This window comes from Lissotriton vulgaris, chromosome 5 (assembly GCF_964263255.1).
Source record: "Lissotriton vulgaris chromosome 5, aLisVul1.2, whole genome shotgun sequence".
Taxonomy (NCBI): domain Eukaryota; kingdom Metazoa; phylum Chordata; class Amphibia; order Caudata; family Salamandridae; genus Lissotriton; species Lissotriton vulgaris.
Window position 1 is genome coordinate 348,972,074 of NC_141693.1, and position 22,579 is coordinate 348,994,652.

Below are 22,579 nucleotides of genomic sequence, written 5' to 3' on the forward strand. Positions count from 1 at the left end.
AGTATCCAGAAGGAAAGTTACATAATGTCATTAATGCCAGTTTTGTACTCCACCTAGTTCAGGTAGTAAAGATGAAACTTATTTTCATTTAAAATATGATACCCCATAAACAAGCAGTGGCAACGCCAATAGGTTTGACACACACACACACACTCTCTCTCTCTCTCTCCCCCCCCCCCCCCAAAAGCACTTAAACAACGCCCGGTGCTGTGCAAAACAAATACAAGAGTTCTTCATGCATGCCAATGACGCAGGAAGGATACACTTCAAAATAAAAATGGACCTTTAAAACAGTGGTTTCTTAGTCAAGAAATAGTATTTAAGTGCAGTTCTTTATGTAAAAAAAAAACTTTAATGTATTTATCGGAATACATGTCCGAATCTGTACACACCATAATAAACACAACCAGATATTGCAAAACCTCACACACTAAAAAACATTTACTAAAAACAAAGAAGCGCATCCAAATATAAAACCCCATGCATGAGATCTGTGGGTCAGAAAGCAATAACATTTATTTCGACAGGCTATTTTAACATAAATGTAGTTTTAAACCCAGTGGGGAAAAATATTTGCACCTCCTGTAGAACAGTAGGAGTCAGTCTGTCAAATGCGGACAGCAGTTATTCGGTTCATTCTATGCTTCCTTCCACTCAAATTAGCCCTTGGCTTTCGGCTGGGACCGTATTTGTAAGGGTAGTCCGTATATCTGAAAGATGCCTATAATCTTATTAACATTTTTTTAACAAGCAAATGTTTTGAGTACTGTTTATACACACATGAATGGCAACAATGAGTGACATTCTGTAACTAATATCTACGGTTGGGCAGGTACTGAGGTCAGGGCCGGTGTTCTATAATCCGCTGCTCCCATGATTGAGCGCCCCCCCTGTCATTGTGCGCATGCGCACCAATGGTGCGCATGCGCACATTAATTTTTATGACGTTTCAATACCCCGCCCATCAGGGACTGCACCCCCGGTTTGTGCGCACATGCGCATGCGCACATTAAGGTTTGTGCGCACATGCGCATGCGCACATTCATTTTCTACGTTGCCAGGAGGTGGACGCTCCTCCGTGAATGCGGCAGCCTAGGTAAGGATGGTCTCCCCTCCAGGCCTTGTACTTATGCGGCCCGTTTCCCTAGGCAGTGCCGCGGCCTCTCGTGGGTGGCAGATCCAACAGGCCGCGCTCCGTGGGAAGACGCCACAGTGGCGTCACTAGGGTGGTGCGGGGGTGCCTCTCGTGGGTGGCAGATCCGACAGGCTCGCAGGTCGCGCTCCGTGGGAAGACGCCACAGGGCGTCACTAGGGTGGTGCGGGGGTGCGGAGCTAGTTACTTAGATGTCCTACATTTATTTATGCATTTTTACATAGCGCTGACTTTACCCGGAGGCGTCAGAGCGCTTCACATTGGGAACAGAAATGAAACATAATGAGAAACATTACAGAAGAGCAGATTACTAAAACATACGTTACTTACATAAGGTAATAGTGACAATTGTGAGCAAACAAAAAACATGAGGCAACCGAAAAAGCATGCGTTGTAATTGCATTTGTTGTAACGTCATATGTTCCTCTTGGCTGGGCTATTCATGACATTTCCAAGCGCCAGTCAAATTTGTGAACAGATAATATGCCACAGATTTGGGCGTTCAGGTTATTAAGGACGAGCAATCTAAATCCGGCCATTCTGTGGGTGTCGAGTGGCTCTGTGATTTTGTCAGGTCCCGCCACACGCTTACTACTTACTGCTCCTGTTGCTATGATAATCCTGGATGTTCATACACAAAGTATTTCACTTAAATTGATTGAGGCCTGTGTACTTTTTCAGGAGAAAATCATATTTAGGAAAGTTTTGCAGGTGTGCACCTGGAAGTCTCTGACAGCCAGATGTTTTAAGGCATAATCTCGAAAACGTTCGTTAATTTGAAACACCGAAAATCTACACCCAAGTGACGTGGAACCCAGTGGATGAACATTTCTGGATTTTCTGTGAATGAGGTCCTTGAATATCCACATAGATACATTTACATATCAAAAAATCTAAATGCAGCTCGCGAACATAGCCTGTGGTTGTTCTCCTGCCCTTGAACACCTTATGTACATTCCTCGGCTCCGAGGTGTTGTATGTATGCCGTATATTATTCGTGTAAAATGTTAGAAGACAAGTGAGTTCAGTCAGTCAATAGTCAGTCCGCGGCATTGCACTTTTAAGTCGTTTCCAATTTCGGGCTGTTCGGTACATGGTTTAGCTCTCTTTTAAAGTTTAGTGTTTGTGTTCTATAGAAGAACACGAACCCTGCTAAACTTATAGTTTAAGTACTAATCCCCATATGATGGTATACGAGCAAACTACGGTTTCAAACTCCAGAGCCTGCAGCGACCGGCACCATATAATCTACAGTTGGCGCCAAAAAAAATTTCATTCAGCAGTGTCTCCGGGATGCCTACAGGGGGATTTGCACAGAGCCATGCTGGAGGCTGATTGGTGCAGTGCTCTGTCGGACTTTACCCGGAGGCGTCAGAGCGCTTCACATTGGGAACAGAAATGAAACATAATGAGAAACATTACAGAAGAGCAGATTACTAAAACATACGTTACTTACATAAGGTAATAGTGACAATTGTGAGCAAACAAAAAACATGAGGTAGTAAAAATTGTGAGCAACCAAAAATACATGAGGTAGTAAAGGTAATAATGACAATTGTGAGCAAACAAAATACTTGAGGTAGTAAAAATTGTGAGCAACCAAAAATACATGAGGTAGTAAAGGTAATAGTGACAATTGTGAGCAAACAAAATACTTGAGGTAGTAAAAATTGTGAGCAACCAAAAATACATGAGGTAGTCAAAAGTGCACAAGAGGAAAAGTGACAAGTGGGCAGTTATAAGAGAAAACAGAGTATAATTTGAGGTATAATACTGCAATAAGTGCTAGGCACAAGAACAGGCGTTACGTAGGCAAGGTGGCACTTGTGCAAGTATCAAAGGTAAAAACATGTGAGAGGTAGCAACCGTGGGTTACAAGGGCAAAGTGTTGTGTGCATGTTACAAAAGGGCACCGAACACAAGTACATGGAGAATACTGCAAAAAGGCAGACACTCCCACCACAGGAAAACACTGGGAAGGCACTCCCATGGTCATGGAAAGTAAAAAATATCAGTAGTGGGAAGTCTTCCTCCGAATAGCAAGAGGACGTGAATTACTTTTGGAGGTGTCTCTGGAGGAGGAGAACTTTGAGGTCCCTTTTGAAGGCCTGGGAGGAGGCGGTGGTCCGGAGCTCAGGCGGAAACGAGTTCCAGATTCTCACTGCGTTGCCTGAAAAGGATTGGGCCATTGTTCTTTCCTTCTTGAAAGTGGGAGGTTCAAGCAGTAGATTCTCGGCATTGCGTGAAGGTCTACAGCCTCCAGAGAGTTTCAGTTTATTCACCAGGTAGCGGGGAGAGGAGGAGTGCAAGGCTTTGTGGGTGATACAAGCGGTCTTGTAGATAGCTCTAGCCTCGAAGGGAAGCCAGCGGAGGGTGGATAACAACGGTGTGATGTGATCGCTTCTTTTGGCCCCATAGATGAAACGAGCTGCTGAATGGAAGACAGACTTAAGTGGGGACAGGTGAGATTTGGGGAGGCCAGTAACAAGAGAATTGCAGTAGTCTAGTCTGGAGAGGACCAGCGATTGCACCAGGGTTATAAGGTCCTGCTCCGGGAAGAAGCGACGGATTCCCCAAAGAAGGCGCAGTTGGTAGCGAGCAGATTTTGCAATAGAATTGATGTGGGGAGTTAGATTGAGTTTTTTGTCTAGAATGACACCAAGAGATTTTGCGCTGTCGACAATGATGGGTTTGTTGTTTAGTAGATTCATCTGATCCATCCATGATTGAACCGGGGGAGGAGAGAGTGAGGAGGAGAAGAGGAGGAATTCAGTTTTGGAGGGATTCAGAATTAATTGATGAGATGACATCCAGTTTTGAATGGAGTCAAGAGTAGATTTTAGGATGGAGAGATCATGAGTGGAGGCAACCTTGAGGTAGAGTTGAGTGTCATCTGCATAGAGATGATAGTGAATCCCGGATTTGCTTAGGAGGTTTCCCAGTGGTTCTAAGTAGAGATTGAACAGTGTGGGTGCAAGTATAGAGCCTTGGGGAACACCTTGACCCACCGCCACAGGAGACGAAAGACTGTTCGCTATTTTGATCATTTGAGATCTGTCAGAGAGGAAGGATGCAAACCATTTAAGCACAGTGCCCTCCATGCCCATTCTCTGTTGAAGAATATTGAGGAGGGTGTTGTGATTAACAGTGTCGAAGGCTGCGGAGAGGTCAAGGAGAATTAGCAGACAGGACCCCCCTGAGTCGAGTATCCTCAGCGCATCATCAACCACTTGCAGTAGGGCTGTTTCAGTGCTGCAGTTTTGGATGAAGCCGGACTGACAATTGTCAAGAAGATCATTGTCCTTGATATGACGAGAGAGTTGTTTGGCTACACATCTTTCCGCTATCTTTGCAAGAAAGGGAAGGTTAGTGATGGGGCGGTAGTTATTGAGGTCATTCGCATCAGCAGTGGGCTTTTTCAGCAGAGGGGTGACCTGCCCAGTTTTGAAGGGGACAGGAAGGGAGCCTTGCCAGAGGGAGAGGTTGATCAGAGTGGTCCAACAGGGGAGGGAATGGGCATAGAAGTCAAAGGCAATGGCACTGGGGATAGGGTCAAGCGAGTGGTTGGAGGGCTTTGTTTCGCGTATGCATTTGAGAAGGGCATCTTCAGATATGGGGTCAAAGCTCTGCCAAATGGCTAAGGATTTGCGCTCCTCTGGAGGTGTAGGATGAGCAACCTGATCCACAAGTGATTTCACCTTTCCATCGAAGAAAGTAGCGAAATCCGCTGCTCTCTTTGTAGAATCCTCCACCTTGGAGGTTGGGGGAGAGCAGCTCGGAGTCTTGATGAGATCGAATAGTTTTTTGGGTCTATTTTTGGCGGAATCAAGGAGGGTTTTGAAGTGCGTCGCTTTCTCAAGGAAGATGTGCTTGTGGTATTTGGATCTTGCTGTGCGAAGCAAGGCTAAATTGTCAGTGGAAGGCAATTGCCTCCATTGCTTCTCCAGGAATCTTAGCTGCTTCCTTTCCTCATAAAGGGATTTGTTGAACCAAGGTGCTGAGGGAGTGGGCCTTATCCTTTTGCTTTTGAGTGGAGCGACGTTATTAATTTCAGCTTCAAGAACTGTGAGGCATTGGGAGGTGAGATCGTCAACAGCTATGTTCGGGTCTAGCCTTGGAAGTGAAAGCAAAGCTGATTCACAGAGGGGACCGACATCAATGTTTTTGGCATCACAGAACCAGGAGATGGCCCTCTTGGGTTGGCCAAGAGTTATAGAGTGTGAAAGTTGAAGAGAGAATGGGATGAGGTGGTGGTCAGACCAATCTACATGAATAGGGGTAGTAGTAGAAAGCATGCCTGCTTTAGAAATAACAAGGTCCAGGATTGCGCCCTTAGAGTGGGTTGGTTCAGTGCAGTGTTGGATAAGATCATTTGCCGAGAGGAAGGTGGCCAGTGAGTTCGCAGAGGAGTCTTGTGGTGCGCCCCAGTGGAGATTGAAGTCACCCACGATGGTCTGATTGTCACTTTGAGAGTATTGGTCGCTGATGAAGTCTTTGAGATCTTCTATAAACGAAGAGCTACTGCTACAAGGCGGGCGGTAAATGATATGGAATCTGAGCGGTGAACGGTGTTGCAATTGAAGCTCAAGAGAAAGGCACCTGCTCTCTGACTCATCACAGCGCGGTCACGCGCCCTCCAGGGAGTGGACTGAGGTCGCGGAGACCGTGCGTGCGCCGCAGTGGTGAAACACAATACCTACGACGACATCAGACAGAGGCCACCACCTTCTTCTCTGTGATATCGCGTCGCAATTCGCCTTCGAATTTGGGATGCCAGGGACGACTGTGAGACCAGAGAGAAATAATATTTACATCAGATAGATGCCAAGTTTCAGAATGCTTATGTGTGAATTTTTTTTAATTTCAGTGTAATTATGAGTGACACGATTCGGCCACTCTTTCTCGCGAGCAAATTCAAGCAATGAAGACCAGGGTATTAGGGTCCACACTCTGCTCCTCAGTCAATCATAAGTCTCTTTGCTCGGTCGGTTGCAAGGCCGTCCATTTTAGTACCTTGCGAGAACCACTGAGCCTGTCGCCATTTCTTACATCCCTCCCTGATATAAACACTCCCCGATAATGCTCCACTCAGCCCTTGGTCCATCTACCAGGCCCAGAGGGCTGCCCAGGTCATGCCCAGGTCACTGTCCATCTGTCCCTGCATATACTTGGATTAAGGAGTCTGCTGTCCACATGGGTAAAGATTTGCGTATTAAAAAGGCAAGTCTCATCTGATGTGGTTAATGAGCATTTGCTCTGTTTTTTAAAGGAGGCATTTGATCCCACCTCTACTGCTCTCAACTTATAATACCTAGGAATTGGGGAGACATTCAAGAAAATAGTAGCGATGCAAGTGGGATTGGGGAGGGACACACGCATAACCACCCGTGGTACCCTGTTACTGCTCTCGTGTCCATGAGGATTTATACTGCTCAGATGCTGTCCCACCTTAACAGATGTATACTCTTCAATGGTGGTACTGCGAGAACATGCCCCTGCCCATTAAATTGCACACTCGTCAATAGCAGTAGTACCAGATGTTCTCCCACTAGCAGGCTGCATACTCTTCGATAGTACTATTGCCCAGACATTCTCGCTCCCAGGAGGATACATACTCCTCAACGGTGGTACTGCTCTGATGCTCTCCTGCCCATGACAAAGCAAGCATACTCCGATTTGAAAGGATAAATGCTGGATTTAGATCTCCGGACGGTGAGAGCCTAACTTAATAGCGGCCATTCACCAGTGTACCACCTAGCGCCTAAGAACTTAAAACCTGAAATTCTTAACGAGGCATAGCTCTCTCAGTGATTCCTATCATAATGTCGGTCTGATGTTTCCACTGCATCTAGTGCATATTTTAAGCAGGTATTGGCGATGCTCTTGCAGGGCCGGACTGGGAACCAGAACCGGCCCTGGCAAAGTGTGTTAAGAATACAAAACTATTGAGTGTTCTTAACTTCTTTATTCCGACCAACACGTTTGCTCCTAACATGGAGCGAAGCGGCAGTCAGCTCGGCGATCAGCTGGTAACTGTCATATGTGACAGTTATCAGCTGGTGACCTCACTGCTAAACGGTGTCCTCGCAGGGACACTGGGAAGCACGTCTAGTAAGGTGTCCTAGGAGGGACACAAGTATTATAAACACAACACATCCCCCTCCTTTGGGGGTGATGGGAACAGTAGAAACAGATAGAGAACATAAGGTTCCACTATCCACAAATGTAGTCCTTAAGTTTAGCTGGCGGTCCTAACAGTCTGCCGGTCCTGCTAATGTCCACCGGTCTCGCCCCGTCATGGGTTGGAACGACAGGTAGTCTACGCCTTGCGCCTGCAGGTCTGGATGAAGGAACAGAACGGTCCGCTCGCTGGGTGTTTTCATGTGTACCTTAATCGCTCCCGTCCCCAGGGGTGGCAGGAAATTCAATGTCGGATTCGGTGTCAGAAAAATAAAGTCCTCCCTTACTCTATCGCCCTCACTCTATCTATCGCCCTCCCTCTATTTATCGCCCTGTTCTCTTCTCTTCTCACGTGCTGATCTGCTGCTCTCTTCCACCCCACCTCCTTCTTTAACTCCCTGTTCTTTTACTGTGCTGATCTGCTGTTCTTTCACCCCGCCTCCTTCTCTAACTCCCTGTTCTCTCACACACAACCACACCACACACAACCAAACCACACGCACAACCAGACCCAACCACACACATGTTTATAAGCATTTTATCTTCTTTATTTCTCAACTCACTAATGCAAATGAAAACCTGTACAGCAGTGTCCTTGCTGCAGTTTTCATAATTGTACCCAAGAAGTATCTACACCTACCAGAATGGCAACAACTGCTGCTTAGCCTACGAATTCCTTGACCACCCAACATTGGTTCTTGGATTATGCCTGCCATTATTATAAAACTGTTAACACTTTTTTGGACACCATGTAACTTGCCTTATCTGCATACTCTCTGCTAATTTTATGTTATCAATTTGCAGGATTATGGCGGTATTCAGAGACCTGGAATTGTTGTCGACTACCAGAAAAGTCTGGTATTTGGTGGGCCTGCTGGAAGGTGGATGAAAAGAAAGATGATGCAATCGCTTAATAAACCCATTGGAGGGGCGTTTGTTGGCAAAAAACCTAAATTGAGAAAACCTGGATCAAATGGCAATGCGGTCAAAGAAGGTATGTTTCTAGATAGACAGCTTCTGTTTTTTAGGTTTCGCCTGGCGATCCGCTGCATAGCAGTGTTCGCGCAGGCGAAAACTTTTGTTTAGCAGTATGGGTGCTTTGTCCCGCCTGCTCTTCCATTGGCTAGCTCCATAAATGGAGGCTAGCCATTGAAAGGGACATCTGTCTGTTATTGCCCTCCAATCTATCTCTCGCACTCCCTCCCTCTATCTCTCGCACTCCCTCAATCTATCTCTCGCACTCCCTCAATCTATCTCTCGCACTCCCTCAATCTATCTATCGCCCTCCCTCTATCTATCGCCCTCCCTCTATCTATCGCCCTCCCTCTATCTATCGCCCTCCCTCTATCTATCGCCCTCCCTCTATCTATCGCCCTCCCTCTATCTATCGCCCTCCCTCTATCTATCGCCCTCCCTCTATCTATCGCCCTCTATCTATCTATCTATCGCCCTCCCTCTCTCTATCTATCGCCCTCTATCTATCTATCTATTGCCCTCCCTCTCTCTATCTATCGCCCTCTATCTATCTATCTATCGCCCTCCCTCTCTCTATCTATCGCCCTCCCTCTCTCTATCTATCGCCCTCCCTCTCTCTATCTATCGCCCTCCCTCTCTCTATCTATCGCCCTCCCTCTCTCTATCTATCGCCCTCCCTCTCTCTATCTATCGCCCTCCCTCTATCTATCGCACTCCGTCTATCTATCGCACTCCCTCCCTCTATCTATCGCCTTCCCTCCCTCTATCTATCGCCCTCCCTCTATCTATCGCCCTCCCTCCCTCCCTCTATCTATCGCCCTCCCTCTATCTCTCGCCCTCCCTCCCTCCCTCTATCTATCGCACTCCCTCTATCTATCGCACTCCCTCCCTCTATCTATCGCCTTCCCTCCCTCTATCTATCGCCCTCCCTCTATCTATCGCCTTCCCTCCCTCTATCTCTCGCACTCCCTCCCTCTATCTCTCGCACTCCCTCCCTCAATCTCTCGCACTCCCTCTCTCTATCTATCGCCCTCCCTCTCTCTATCTATCGCCCTCCCTCCCTCTATCTATCGCCCTCCCTCTATCTATCGCCCTCCCTCTATCTATCGCCTTCCCTCCCTCTATCTCTCGCACTCCCTCCCTCTATCTCTCGCACTCCCTCCCTCAATCTCTCGCACTCCCTCCCTCAATCTCTCGCACTCCCTCCCTCAATCTCTCGCACTCCCTCCCTCAATCTCTCGCCCTCCCTCCCTCCCTCTATCTATCGCACTCCCTCTATCTATCGCACTCCCTCCCTCTATCTATCGCACTCCCTCCCTCTATCTATCGCCTTCCCTCCCTCTATCTATCGCCCTCCCTCTATCTCTCGCACTCCCTCCCTCTATCTCTCGCACTCCCTCCCTCAATCTCTCGCACTCCCTCTCTCTATCTATCGCCCTCCCTCTCTCTATCTATCGCCCTCCCTCCCTCTATCTATCGCACTCCCTCAATCTATCTATCGCACTCCCTCCCTCAATCTATCTATCGCACTCCCTCCCTCTATCTATCGCCCTCCCTCTATCTATCGCCTTCCCTCCCTCTATCTCTCGCACTCCCTCCCTCTATCTCTCGCCCTCCCTCCCTCTATCTCTCGCCCTCCCTCCCTCTATCTCTCGCACTCCCTCCCTCAATCTCTCGCACTCCCTCCCTCAATCTCTCGCACTCCCTCCCTCAATCTCTCGCACTCCCTCCCTCAATCTCTCGCACTCCCTCCCTCAATCTCTCGCACTCCCTCCCTCTATCTCTCGCACTCCCTCCCTCTATCTCTCGCACTCCCTCCCTCTATCTCTCGCACTCCCTCCCTCTATCTCTCGCACTCCCTCCCTCTATCTCTCGCACTCCCTCCCTCAATCTCTCGCACTCCCTCCATCTATCGCCCTCCCTCTATCTATCGCCTTCCCTCCCTCTATCTATCGCCTTCCCTCCCTCTATCTATCGCCTTCCCTCCCTCTATCTCTCGCCTTCCCTCCCTCTATCTCTCGCACTCCCTCTCTCTATCTATCGCCCTCCCTCTCTCTATCTATCGCCCCTCTCTCTATCTATCGCCCTCCCTCTCTCTATCTATCGCCCTCCCTCTATCTATCGCCCTCCCTCTATCTATCGCCTTCCCTCCCTCTATCTATCGCCTTCCCTCCCTCTATCTATCGCCTTCCCTCCCTCTATCTCTCGCCTTCCCTCCCTCTATCTCTCGCACTCCCTCTCTCTATCTATCGCCCTCCCTCTCTCTATCTATCGCCCCTCTCTCTATCTATCGCCCTCCCTCTCTCTATCGCCCTCCCTCTCTCTATCTATCGCCCTCCCTCTCTCTATCTATCGCCCTCCCTCTCTCTATCTATCGCCCTCCCTCTCTCTATCTATCGCCCTCCCTCTCTCTATCTATCGCCCTCCCTCTCTCTATCTATCGCCCTCCCTCTCTCTATCGCCCTCCCTCTCTCTATCTATCGCACTCCCTCTATCTATCGCACTCCCTCTATCTATCGCACTCCCTCTATCTATCGCACTCCCTCTCTCTATCTATCGCACTCCCTCTCTCTATCTATCGCCCTCCCTCTCTCTATCGCCCTCCCTCTCTCTATCTATCGCCCTCCCTCTCTCTATCGCCCTCCCTCTCTCTATCTATCGCCCTCCCTCTCTCTATCTATCGCCCTCCCTCTCTCTATCTATCGCCCTCCCTCTATCTATCTATCGCCCTCCCTCTCTCTATCTATCGCACTCCCTCTATCTATCGCACTCCCTCTATCTATCGCACTCCCTCTATCTATCGCACTCCCTCTCTCTATCTATCGCACTCCCTCTCTCTATCTATCGCCTTCCCTCCCTCTATCTATCGCCCTCCCTCTCTCTATCCATCGCCTTCCCTCTCTCTATCTATCGCCTTCCCTCTCTCTATCGCCCTCCCTCTCTCTATCTATCGCACTCCCTCTATCTATCGCACTCCCTCTCTCTATCTATCGCACTCCCTCTCTCTATCTATCGCCCTCCCTCTCTCTATCTATCGCCCTCCCTCTCTCTATCTATCGCACTCCCTCTATCTATCGCACTCCCTCAATCTATCTATCGCACTCCCTCCCTCTATCTATCGCCTTCCCTCCCTCTATCTATCGCCCTCCCTCTATCTATCGCCCTCCCTCTATCTATCTATCGCCCTCCCTCTATCTATCGCCTTCCCTCCCTCTATCTATCGCCTTCCCTCCCTCTATCTATCGCCTTCCCTCCCTCTATCTATCGCCTTCCCTCCCTCTATCTCTCGCACTCCCTCCCTCTATCTCTCGCACTCCCTCCCTCAATCTCTCGCACTCCCTCCCTCAATCTCTCGCCCTCCCTCTCTCTATCTATCGCCCTCCCTCTCTCTATCTATCGCCCTCCCTCTATCTATCGCCCTCCCTCCCTCTATCTATCGCCTTCCCTCCCTCTATCTATCGCCTTCCCTCCCTCTATCTATCGCCTTCCCTCCCTCTATCTCTCGCACTCCCTCCCTCTATCTCTCGCACTCCCTCCCTCAATCTCTCGCACTCCCTCCCTCAATCTCTCGCCCTCCCTCCCTCCCTCTATCTATCGCACTCCCTCCCTCTATCTCTCGCACTCCCTCCCTCTATCTCTCGCACTCCCTCCCTCAATCTCTCGCACTCCCTCTCTCTATCTATCGCCCTCCCTCTCTCTATCTATCGCCCTCCCTCTCTCTATCTATCGCCCTCCCTCCCTCTATCTATCGCACTCCCTCTATCTATCGCACTCCGTCTATCTATCGCACTCCCTCCCTCTCTCTATCGCCTTCCCTCCCTCTCTCTATCGCCTTCCCTCCCTCTATCTATCGCCCTCCCTCTATCTATCGCCTTCCCTCCCTCTATCTATCGCCTTCCCTCCCTCTATCTCTCGCACTCCCTCCCTCTATCTCTCGCACTCCCTCCCTCAATCTCTCGCACTCCCTCTCTCTATCTATCGCCCTCCCTCTCTCTATCTATCGCCCTCCCTCTCTCTATCTATCGCCCTCCCTCCCTCTATCTATCGCCCTCCCTCTCTCTATCTATCGCCCTCCCTCCCTCTATCTATCGCACTCCCTCTATCTATCGCACTCCGTCTATCTATCGCACTCCCTCCCTCTCTCTATCGCCTTCCCTCCCTCTCTCTATCGCCTTCCCTCCCTCTATCTATCGCCCTCCCTCTATCTATCGCCTTCCCTCCCTCTATCTCTCGCCCTCCCTCCCTCTATCTCTCGCACTCCCTCCCTCTATCTCTCGCACTCCCTCCCTCTATCTCTCGCACTCCCTCCCTCTCGCACTCCCTCCCTCTATCTCTCGCACTCCCTCCCTCTATCTCTCGCACTCCCTCCCTCAATCTCTCGCACTCCCTCCCTCAATCTCTCGCACTCCCTCTCTCTATCTATCGCCCTCCCTCTCTCTATCTATCGCCCTCCCTCTCTCTATCTATCGCCCTCCCTCTCTCTATCTATCGCCCTCCCTCTCTCTATCTATCGCCCTCCCTCTCTCTATCTATCGCCCTCCCTCTCTCTATCTATCGCCCTCCCTCTCTCTATCTATCGCCCTCCCTCTCTCTATCTATCGCCCTCCCTCTATCTATCTATCGCCCTCCCTCTCTCTATCTATCGCACTCCCTCTATCTATCGCACTCCCTCTATCTATCGCCTTCCCTCTCTCTATCTATCGCTTTCCCTCTCTCTATCTATCGCCTTCCCTCCCTCTATCTATCGCCCTCCCTCTCTCTATCTATCGCCCTCCCTCTATCTATCGCCTTCCCTCTCTCTATCTCTCGCACTCCCTCCCTCTATCTCTCGCACTCCCTCCCTCAATCTCTCGCACTCCCTCCCTCAATCTCTCGCACTCCCTCCCTCAATCTCTCGCACTCCCTCCCTCAATCTCTCGCACTCCCTCCCTCAATCTCTCGCACTCCCTCCCTCAATCTCTCGCACTCCCTCCCTCTATCTCTCGCACTCCCTCCCTCTATCTCTCGCACTCCCTCCCTCTATCTCTCGCACTCCCTCCCTCTATCTCTCGCACTCCCTCCCTCTATCTCTCGCACTCCCTCCCTCTATCTCTCGCACTCCCTCCCTCAATCTCTCGCACTCCCTCCATCTATCGCCTTCCCTCCCTCTATCTATCGCCTTCCCTCCCTCTATCTATCGCCTTCCCTCCCTCTATCTCTCGCCTTCCCTCCCTCTATCTCTCGCACTCCCTCTCTCTATCTATCGCCCTCCCTCTCTCTATCTATCGCCCCTCTCTCTATCTATCGCCCTCCCTCTCTCTATCTATCGCCCTCCCTCTATCTATCGCCCTCCCTCTATCTATCGCCTTCCCTCCCTCTATCTATCGCCTTCCCTCCCTCTATCTATCGCCTTCCCTCCCTCTATCTCTCGCCTTCCCTCCCTCTATCTCTCGCACTCCCTCTCTCTATCTATCGCCCTCCCTCTCTCTATCTATCGCCCCTCTCTCTATCTATCGCCCTCCCTCTCTCTATCTATCGCCCTCCCTCTCTCTATCGCCCTCCCTCTCTCGATCTATCGCCCTCCCTCTCTCTATCTATCGCCTTCCCTCTCTCTATCTATCGCCTTCCCTCTCTCTATCTATCGCCTTCCCTCTCTCTATCTATCGCTTTCCCTCCCTCTATCTATCGCCTTCCCTCCCTCTATCTCTCGCCTTCCCTCCCTCTATCTCTCGCACTCCCTCTCTCTATCGCCCTCCCTCTCTCTATCTATCGCCCTCCCTCTCTCTATCTATCGCCCTCCCTCTCTCTATCTATCGCCCTCCCTCTCTCTCTATCTATCGCCTTCCCTCTCTCCCTCCCTCTATCTCTCGCACTCCCTCCCTCTATCTCTCGCACTCCCTCCCTCTATCTCTCGCACTCCCTCCCTCAATCTCTCGCACTCCCTCCCTCAATCTCTCGCACTCCCTCCCTCAATCTCTCGCACTCCCTCAATCTCTCGCACTCCCTCCCTCAATCTATCTATCGCACTCCCTCCCTCAATCTATCTATCGCACTCCGTCTATCTATCGCCTTCCCTCCCTCTATCTATCGCTTTCCCTCCCTCTATCTATCGCCCTCCCTCTATCTATCGCCCTCCCTCTATCTCTCGCCTTCCCTCCCTCTATCTCTCGCACTCCCTCCCTCTATCTCTCGCACTCCCTCCCTCTATCTCTCGCACTCCCTCCCTCTATCTCTCGCACTCCCTCCCTCTATCTCTCGCACTCCCTCCCTCTATCTCTCGCACTCCCTCCCTCTATCTCTCGCACTCCCTCCCTCAATCTCTCGCACTCCCTCCCTCAATCTCTCGCACTCCCTCCCTCAATCTATCTATCGCACTCCCTCAATCTCTCGCACTCCCTCCCTCAATCTATCTATCGCACTCCCTCTCTCTATCTATCGCACTCCCTCTATCGCACTCCCTCTATCTATCGCACTCCCTCTACCTATCGCCTTCCCTCTCTCTATCTATCGCCCTCCCTCTATCTATCGCCCTCCCTCTATCTATCGCCTTCCCTCCCTCTATCTATCGCCTTCCCTCCCTCTATCTCTCGCCTTCCCTCCCTCTATCTCTCGCCTTCCCTCCCTCTATCTCTTGCCTTCCCTCCCTCTATCTATCACCCTCCCTCCATCTATCTATCACCCTCCCTCTATCTATCACCCTCCCTCCCTCTATCTATCACCCTCCCTCCATCTATCTATCACCCTCCCTCTATCTATCACCCTCCCTCTCTCTATCGCCCTCCCTCTCTCTATCTATCGCCCTCCCTCTCTCTATCTCTCGCCCTCCCTCCCTCAATCTATCGCCCTCCCTCTCTCTATCTATCGCCCTCCCTCTATCTATCTATCTGTCTATCTATTGCCCTCCCTTACTCTATTGCCCTCCCTTACTCTATTGCCCTCCCTTACTCTATTGCCCTCCCTTACTCTATTGCCCTCCCTTACTCTATTGCCCTCCCTTACTCTATTGCCCCTCCCTTACTCTATTGCCCCTCCCTTACTCTATTGCCCCTCCCTTACTCTATCGCCCCTCCCTTACTCTATCGCCCCTCCCTTACTCTATCGCCCCTCCCTTACTCTATCGCCCCTCCCTTACTCTATCGCCCCTCCCTTACTCTATCTATCGCCCTCCCTTACTCTATCTATCGCCCTCCCTCCCTCTATCTATCGCCCTCCCTCCCTCTATCTATCGCCCTCCCTCTATTTATCGCCCTGTTCTCTTCTCTTCTCACGTGCTGATCTGCTGCTCTCTTCCACCCTGCCTCCTTCTCTAACTCCCTGTTCTCTTGTCTTCTCACGTGCTGAACTGCTGCTCTCTTCCACCCCGCCTCCTCCTCTAACTCCCTGTTCTCTTGTCTTCTCACGTGCTGATCTGCTGCTCTCTTCCATCCTACCTCCTCCTCTAACTCCCTGTTCTCTTGTCTTCTCACGTGCTGATCTGCTGCTCTCTTCCACCCTACCTCCTTCTTTAACTCCCTGTTCTTTTACTGTGCTGATCTGCTGTTCTTTCACCCCGCCTTCTTCTCTAACTCCCTGTTCTCTCACACACAACCACACCACACACAACCAAACCACACGCGCTACCAGACCCAACCACACACATATTTATAAGCATTTTATCTTCTTTATTTCTCAACTCACTAATGCAAATGAAAACCTGTACAGCAGTGTCCTTACTGCAGTTTTCATAATTGTAGCCAAGAAGTATCTACACCTACCAGAATGGCAACAACTGCTGCTTAGCCTACGAATTCCTTGACCACCCAACATTGGTTCTTGGATTATGCCTGCCATTATTATAAAACTGTTAACACATTTTTGCACACCATGTAACTTGCCTTATCTGCATACTCTCTGCTAATTTTATGTTATCAATTTGCAGGATTATGGCGGTATTTGGTGGGCCTGCTGGAAGATGGATGAAAAGAAAGATGATGCAATCGCTTAATAAACCTGTTGGAGGGGCGTTTGTCGGCAAAAAACCTAAATTGAGAAAACCTGGATCAAATGGCAATGCGGTCAAAAAAAGGTATGTTTCTAGATAGACAGCTTCTGGTTTTTAGGTTTCGCCTGGCGATCTGCTGCGCAGCAGCGATCGCGCAGGCGAAACCTTTTGTTTAGCAGTATGGGTGCTTTGTCCCGCCTGCTCTTCCATTGGCTAGCTCCATAAATGGAGGCTAGCCATTGGAAGGGACATCTGTCTGTTATTGCCCTCCTTCTATCTATCGCCCTCCTATCTATCTATCGCCCTCCCTCCCTCTATCTATCGCCCTACCTCTATCTATCTCTAGAGATTGGCTCGTAAGGGAGAATGCGGTTCCAAGTCTAGCCGGTGCCATTCAGCCGCCACTGTGTGGCTGGCACCAGAGGGTAGGTCCGACGACAGGGTATGTGTGGTCCGGTTACACAGTTTTCGTTTAGCTGGCACCGATGGGTGAGGCGCACAGCCTGGGATGATGACGGGCTGGGTAGACTGGGTGTGTGCGCTGCTACCAGAGGGCGAAGTTCGAAGATTATGTCGCTGGCGGGCAGAGATGGGGTCTGATGGCCAGGGTGCAGCTGGCATACGTCTGTGGCTTTCACTCGATTATTGTGCACCCCCTGCCTGCCATGCTCTTCTGCGCTCTTCTCCCTGGCAGGCTACGGCAGCCAGGGCAATGCCTCATTGTCTTTTGGGAGTGGTTGGCAGGTTGGCGCTCTCTTGTAAACGCCAGGCGCGCCGCCCAGCGGCTGCTCTCTGAACTGCCTCCTGTTGAGTTCAGACGGAACCAGCCTTTCCCTTTTCTGCCTGAACCTGGTGCCCAGAGCAGGCGCCCGTGGCCCGCCCGCATCCATCCCCCCCGAGGCCTGGGCCGAGGCTGCGCCGGTGGAGCCGCATTCCAGAGGAGCCAGACCCGGCTGAGTGGGCCTCCAGAGACCCGGGGACCCGCCGTGCTGTAGCAGATAACTGTGTCGGGGAGGAAGCTGTGACCGTCCGAGGCACTGGTGAGTCCCGATCGCGCAGTTGTTGGGGACTGACTGCTGTGATCCTGGGCACCGCGGTGAAAGAAGACCGCCCCTGCTCCGACCGGGACTCCAGAAGGGGCGCCGCGCTAAACGTGAGTCTGCACCCGGAGCTGTGGTAAGCGATCCGGGAACCGGGGACTTCGCTGGGAGACAGGGACACCATTGGTGAGCGGCACATGAGGGATAGGGCAGAAGCAATGCGGAGCTGAGGAGGGGCGAAGTCCGGCCTGAACCCGCCCGCAAAGCCATTACTCCTGACATATCGGCTGCCGACCGTTGTTGTGAACTGTGTGCCGGTTGAACGCTGCTGCTCCCTGCTGCCCGGGTCTCCATTGCACTACTGGCCCTGCAGCCTAATTAGTCGGCACACTACCGCACTGCCTCACTACTTGAACTCCGGTGCCCGCCATTTTGTGCCTTGGTGCTGTCTTGCCTTTCACGCTGCAGCTACACAGCAAAACTGGGCAGTCTCGCCATTTGAGCTCTACACTTGGCCGGAGACTTGAACTGCACAGCTGCACCTTCGCCCCCCTTCGAGTCTCGAGGGGACGCCTGGTTTCCCTTGGGCGCGCAGGTATTGCGTCTGAACTGAGTAAATGGTGGTAAGTCGCTGAGGCGCCCTTGGGCGTCAAACTGAGGCTGCTGGCTCCATGCTCTCTTTGTGGCTGTGGTTAACTGACGTGTTTCGTGGACCCTGGGATGGGAGTTCCGCTGGTCACCAGGAGGTCAAACATTTGTTAGTAGCCACCCCGTGCATACGGGGGTGTACGCTGGGCGCACCACGCCTCATGGGGTGCTTCCCACTATCGCTGATGTTGGGGGTTTCGCACGCCCTGCGTGCTTTCTTTTGGGTTATTTCACAACCTGATTGGGGGGTTGATGAGGGTGGTGGGTGGTGGGGGGGGGTTTTTGACGTTACAAGTTCTAGTTATTATCTGGTGCAATGTACGGCTAATTTGGACTACCTGTTTGCGCATTGTGTTGATTGTCATGATGTGTGGGCGACCTTCCTGCTATGGGGGGTGGGGGCGATCGGAGATAAAACAGTCTCTTCTACACCTGCTCGATGAGAGGGATTAAACTTTGGACTTGGAACATTAGAGGCCTAAGAGATTACAAGAAAGCTCGTTTAATGCATGGCATATTGTCAAGGCATAATGTAGACATTTGCTTCCTACAGGAGACTCATCTTAACTCGACCCCCTCGCCCAGGTTGAAGAATTCCAGATGGGCTCATGTTTACTCTGCTATCTATTCAAATTATGCGAGGGGTGTTGCTGTACTCATACGCAGGGGGTTGGATTGGCGGGAACATTCTCGCGTGCTTGATGTGGAGGGGAGATATGTCTTATTACACGGTTCCTTGCAGGGGCGGCCTATTGTACTAGCTGCAGTGTATGGTCCAAATGTGGACGACACAGATTTCTTCAGAGGGGTTTGGGCGGAAATTACATTACTGGACTGTGGGTCAGTTGTGTTGGGAGGTGATTTCAATATTGTACTGCATGATGAAATGGACCGTAGAGGCGTAAGCAGGCCGACACATATTAGAGCGCGACAGGCAGTCTTAGATGTGATGAAGGAGGGTATGCTTTCTGATGTGTGGAGAGCCAGGCACCCAGATGCCAAAGTGGGTACTTGCTACACTTGCCACAAGGCTACCTGGTCCAGATTAGACTTCTGGCTGGTGTCTCCGGAGGTTGCAACGTGGGTGACAAAGGTTGATATACTGGCCAGGTCGCTGTCAGATCACGCCCCATGCGGATTGGAGCTGCGACCCCCAAACGCTATTTACAAGCCATTCACATGGCGCCTCCCACCACACGCGCTCACGGACCCAGTATTTGTAGAAGAAATTAGAGACGACATAGTCCATTATTTTGCCGAAAATACTGGATCAGTCTCATCTGAGGCCATAGAATGGGACGCCTTTAAGGCTGTGATCAGAGGTCAGTGCATAGCACGGAAGGCGGGAGTCCTGCGTGCCATAAGGGACACGTTAGCTAAGCTGGAGGGGGAACTGAGAGACCTAGACGCTGCCTTTAGTGCTGACCCATCATTGGAGATAGCTGGGGCTCTGAAAACCAAGCTGCTAGCTTTTAATGAGGAAGCGGAGAGGGAAGTACGGTTCCTGGGAAAACGGGCAGAAGCACGCAGATATGGGGAGATATGGGGAGGGGGACAGGCCGAGCAGAACACTAGCTAGGTTGATAACTCCTTGCACACAATCCAATTACATCCACACCATATATGACAAGGCCGGGAACCTCGCGATGGGCCAAGAGGCAGTACTAGGCGCCTTCGCGGATTTCTATGCCTCCCTCTACACCTCCAGGCAGCCCACGATACCGCCCACTTTGCAAGCCTTTTTGGATTCCATAGCTCTCGTATGGTTTAACAATAACCACCGACAATACATGGACCTCACTGTCACGGTCCAGGACATACCCCAGGTGATAAAAAGCATGCCGGCCAACAAAGCCCCTGGCCCAGATGGCCTGACAACAGCCTTCTATAAAACCTATGTGGATGAGTTGGCGCCGAAACTGCATACAGTGTTTGTTGAGGCCCTCGAATTGAATTCCCTACCAGACTCCATGCGGGAAGCCCTAATAATTACACTCCTTAAACCTGATAAAGACGAGCTACACCTAGATTCCTATAGGCCCCTTTCTCTGATAAACGTCGATGCTAAAATCTACGCTAAGGTAATTGCGGATCGATTGCAGCCTATGCTGCCTATGATTGCACTCCCTGATCAGTCGGGGTTTATCCCGGGCCGCGCAACATCACATAACCTCAGAACCATTTTTTCTGTTCTCCACTACTTGCATCCATCTGTACAGGCGGCGGTGGTGTTCCATGACGCCACCAAGGCATTTGACTCCTTAGAGTGGCCTTATCTGTTTAAAGTTTTGGAACGGATGGGCTTTAGCCAAAACTTCATGACCTTGATTAAACTACTGTACACGGAACCTAGAGCTAGGGTGAGTGTCAACGGTCTCGTGTCTAAGCCCTTCCGAGTCTCCAGGGGGACAAGGCAGGGATGCCCTCTGTCACCCCTCCTCTTTGCCATTGCAATGGAGCCGCTTGTGGCTCGGATAAGACAACACCACACTGCAAGGGGCATCGGATTTAGCTCTCGGAGCTTACTAATCTCGTTATAAGCGGATGATGTCACCCTATACATCATCAATCCCAAGGACAACATGAATCCACTACTTCGGGAATTCGTGAGATTTGAGGGCCTAGCAGGAGTGTCCATTAACTGGTCTAAATCGGTTGCCTTCCCCTTGACGGACGAGACTAATCGCCCGGCTCCGGACTACCCTTTGAGGTGGGAGACGGACGCTGTTAAGTATTTGGGAGTCTGGGTCAGTCGGGATGTGCAGGAGTTGTGGACACTAAATTTCGGGAGGGCGGTAGACTGGCTGGAGGGGAAAATTGAGGTCTGGAACAAACTGCCCCTTTCCCTAGTCGCAAGGATAGCCTTAGCAAAAATGGTGGTTCTCCCCAAATTCTTATATTTGTTTGTGAACGTACCGCTACCAATGACAGCACACTTTCACGCTCGTGTTCGCTCACTATTGCTGAAATTGGTGTGGGCTGGTGGGCAAGCGAGAGTCTCCTGGGACCTACTCACACTACCGCTCCGACAAGGAGGTCTCGGTGCTCCTGATCTGAGGCTTTACTCCCTCTGCGCCCAAGCGCAATTTCTGCACTTCTGGGCCTTCCCTACTCCCTATCAACCGCATGTGGCGGTTGAACTGGCCGTGGTCGCCCCTTTGCCGCTGCGAGTGGCTCTATACGGTAAGGTCTCCTGCCCGTCGCGAGAAGTGGATACCGTGGAGATGATCCGCTGGGCTTGGCGTGAACTGCAGAAGAGAGCGGGTCTCTCTTTGCTTTATGCTCCGGCCATCCCCCTTCGGGGTAACCCGATGCTGCCTTGTCTCACCGCCAGGGGAGACGTCCTCACGATCCGGGGAAAAGGGCTGCACACATTCGCTGATTTATATCCGGATGGTACCTTCATCGAGATGGACACGAACGAGGATGTCCTGCCAGAATCTTTCGCGGACACGCTACTGTACCATTCCCTCCGTGAATCCTGCAAAAAGATAGGACCCCACTTCCCAGAGGAGCCATGCACACTAGACGCCCTCCAGAATCTGCTTTCACGGCCTTCCCCCAAAAAGCTGGTATCAAGACTATATAACTGCATGCAGGAGCAGGCACCGATCACTGAGGCCATGGCCAAACAGGCATGGGCCGCGGATCTGACTGATCAGCTAACGGATGACATCTGGGAGTACTGCTGTAAGCAACTCACGGCACTGTCTCCGAACTATCGACTGCGGCTCATACATTTCAAGTTCCTACACCGCTATTACCGCACGCCGACATTGTTACACCGAATGGGCATCCGCGCAGATGCCTCCTGCTGGAAATGCGGAGGGGAAGATGCGTCCTTTCTCCACGTGGCGTGGAGCTGCCCCAAACTGGATTCATACTGGTCGGAGGTTTTTACAGCCATAAATCAAATTACGCATAGGAATGATACACCAACTCCTCTCCTGGGTTTGCTAGGTTATGTTAAAGACACTGAACCCTGCGACAGGAAGCTACATGCCCTACTCCTTCTCTATGCCAAACGACAGATCGCGCTACATTGGGGTAGGAGGGCTCTCCCCTCATTCACGGGGTGGATTAGAGATGTAACATATGGCCATACACAACTGACACACTACTGGGAGACTATGCCCACCGCTTCCAGACCTATTGATATCTGGGACCCGTTCATACAGTGGGCTAGAGAACGTGAGGGCTCGGACACCCTGGGGAGATCACCGGATTCAGGTGTTTCAGATGATATGGGCTGACTGTGTTCATTACGTGATTGAATGCTTGTTGCTTGTCAGCCCTGAGGTAGTGCGGACCTGCCCTGTATTGTCACACGCACTAGCCATGCAACCCCATTGGCCCTGCATATGCCGCTGACCCTATCCCCTCAGACCCTCCTGCGGCCCCAGACCTCGGCGAATAGCCCCACTTATCCTCCTCCTCTCCCCCCCCCCCCTTCCTCCCCCCCCCCCCCTTTTTTTTTATTCTCTCGCCTACATGTGGAGGAGGTGGCAATCGCCACACCATCACCCTTATCGCGACTCGCCTTTACTCATGACACTCCAGCACAGGTCCGCGCAGCCCTAAGGACGGATGATATGTTGCATAGCAATTCTATGTACTTGCACC

At 51.2% G+C, this 22,579-nt stretch overlaps 1 long non-coding RNA gene across 1 annotated transcript; it reads left to right on the forward strand.

Moving 5' to 3' along the window:
* Positions 1-1,052: 1,052 nt before the first annotated feature.
* LOC147710874 (uncharacterized) lies at positions 1,053-16,414 on the forward strand. The gene is made up of 3 exons (XR_015295654.1): positions 1,053-1,096; positions 8,138-8,327; positions 16,206-16,414. It is a non-coding gene; the product is annotated as an uncharacterized LOC147710874 (long non-coding RNA).
* The last annotated feature ends 6,165 nt before the right edge of the window (positions 16,415-22,579 follow it).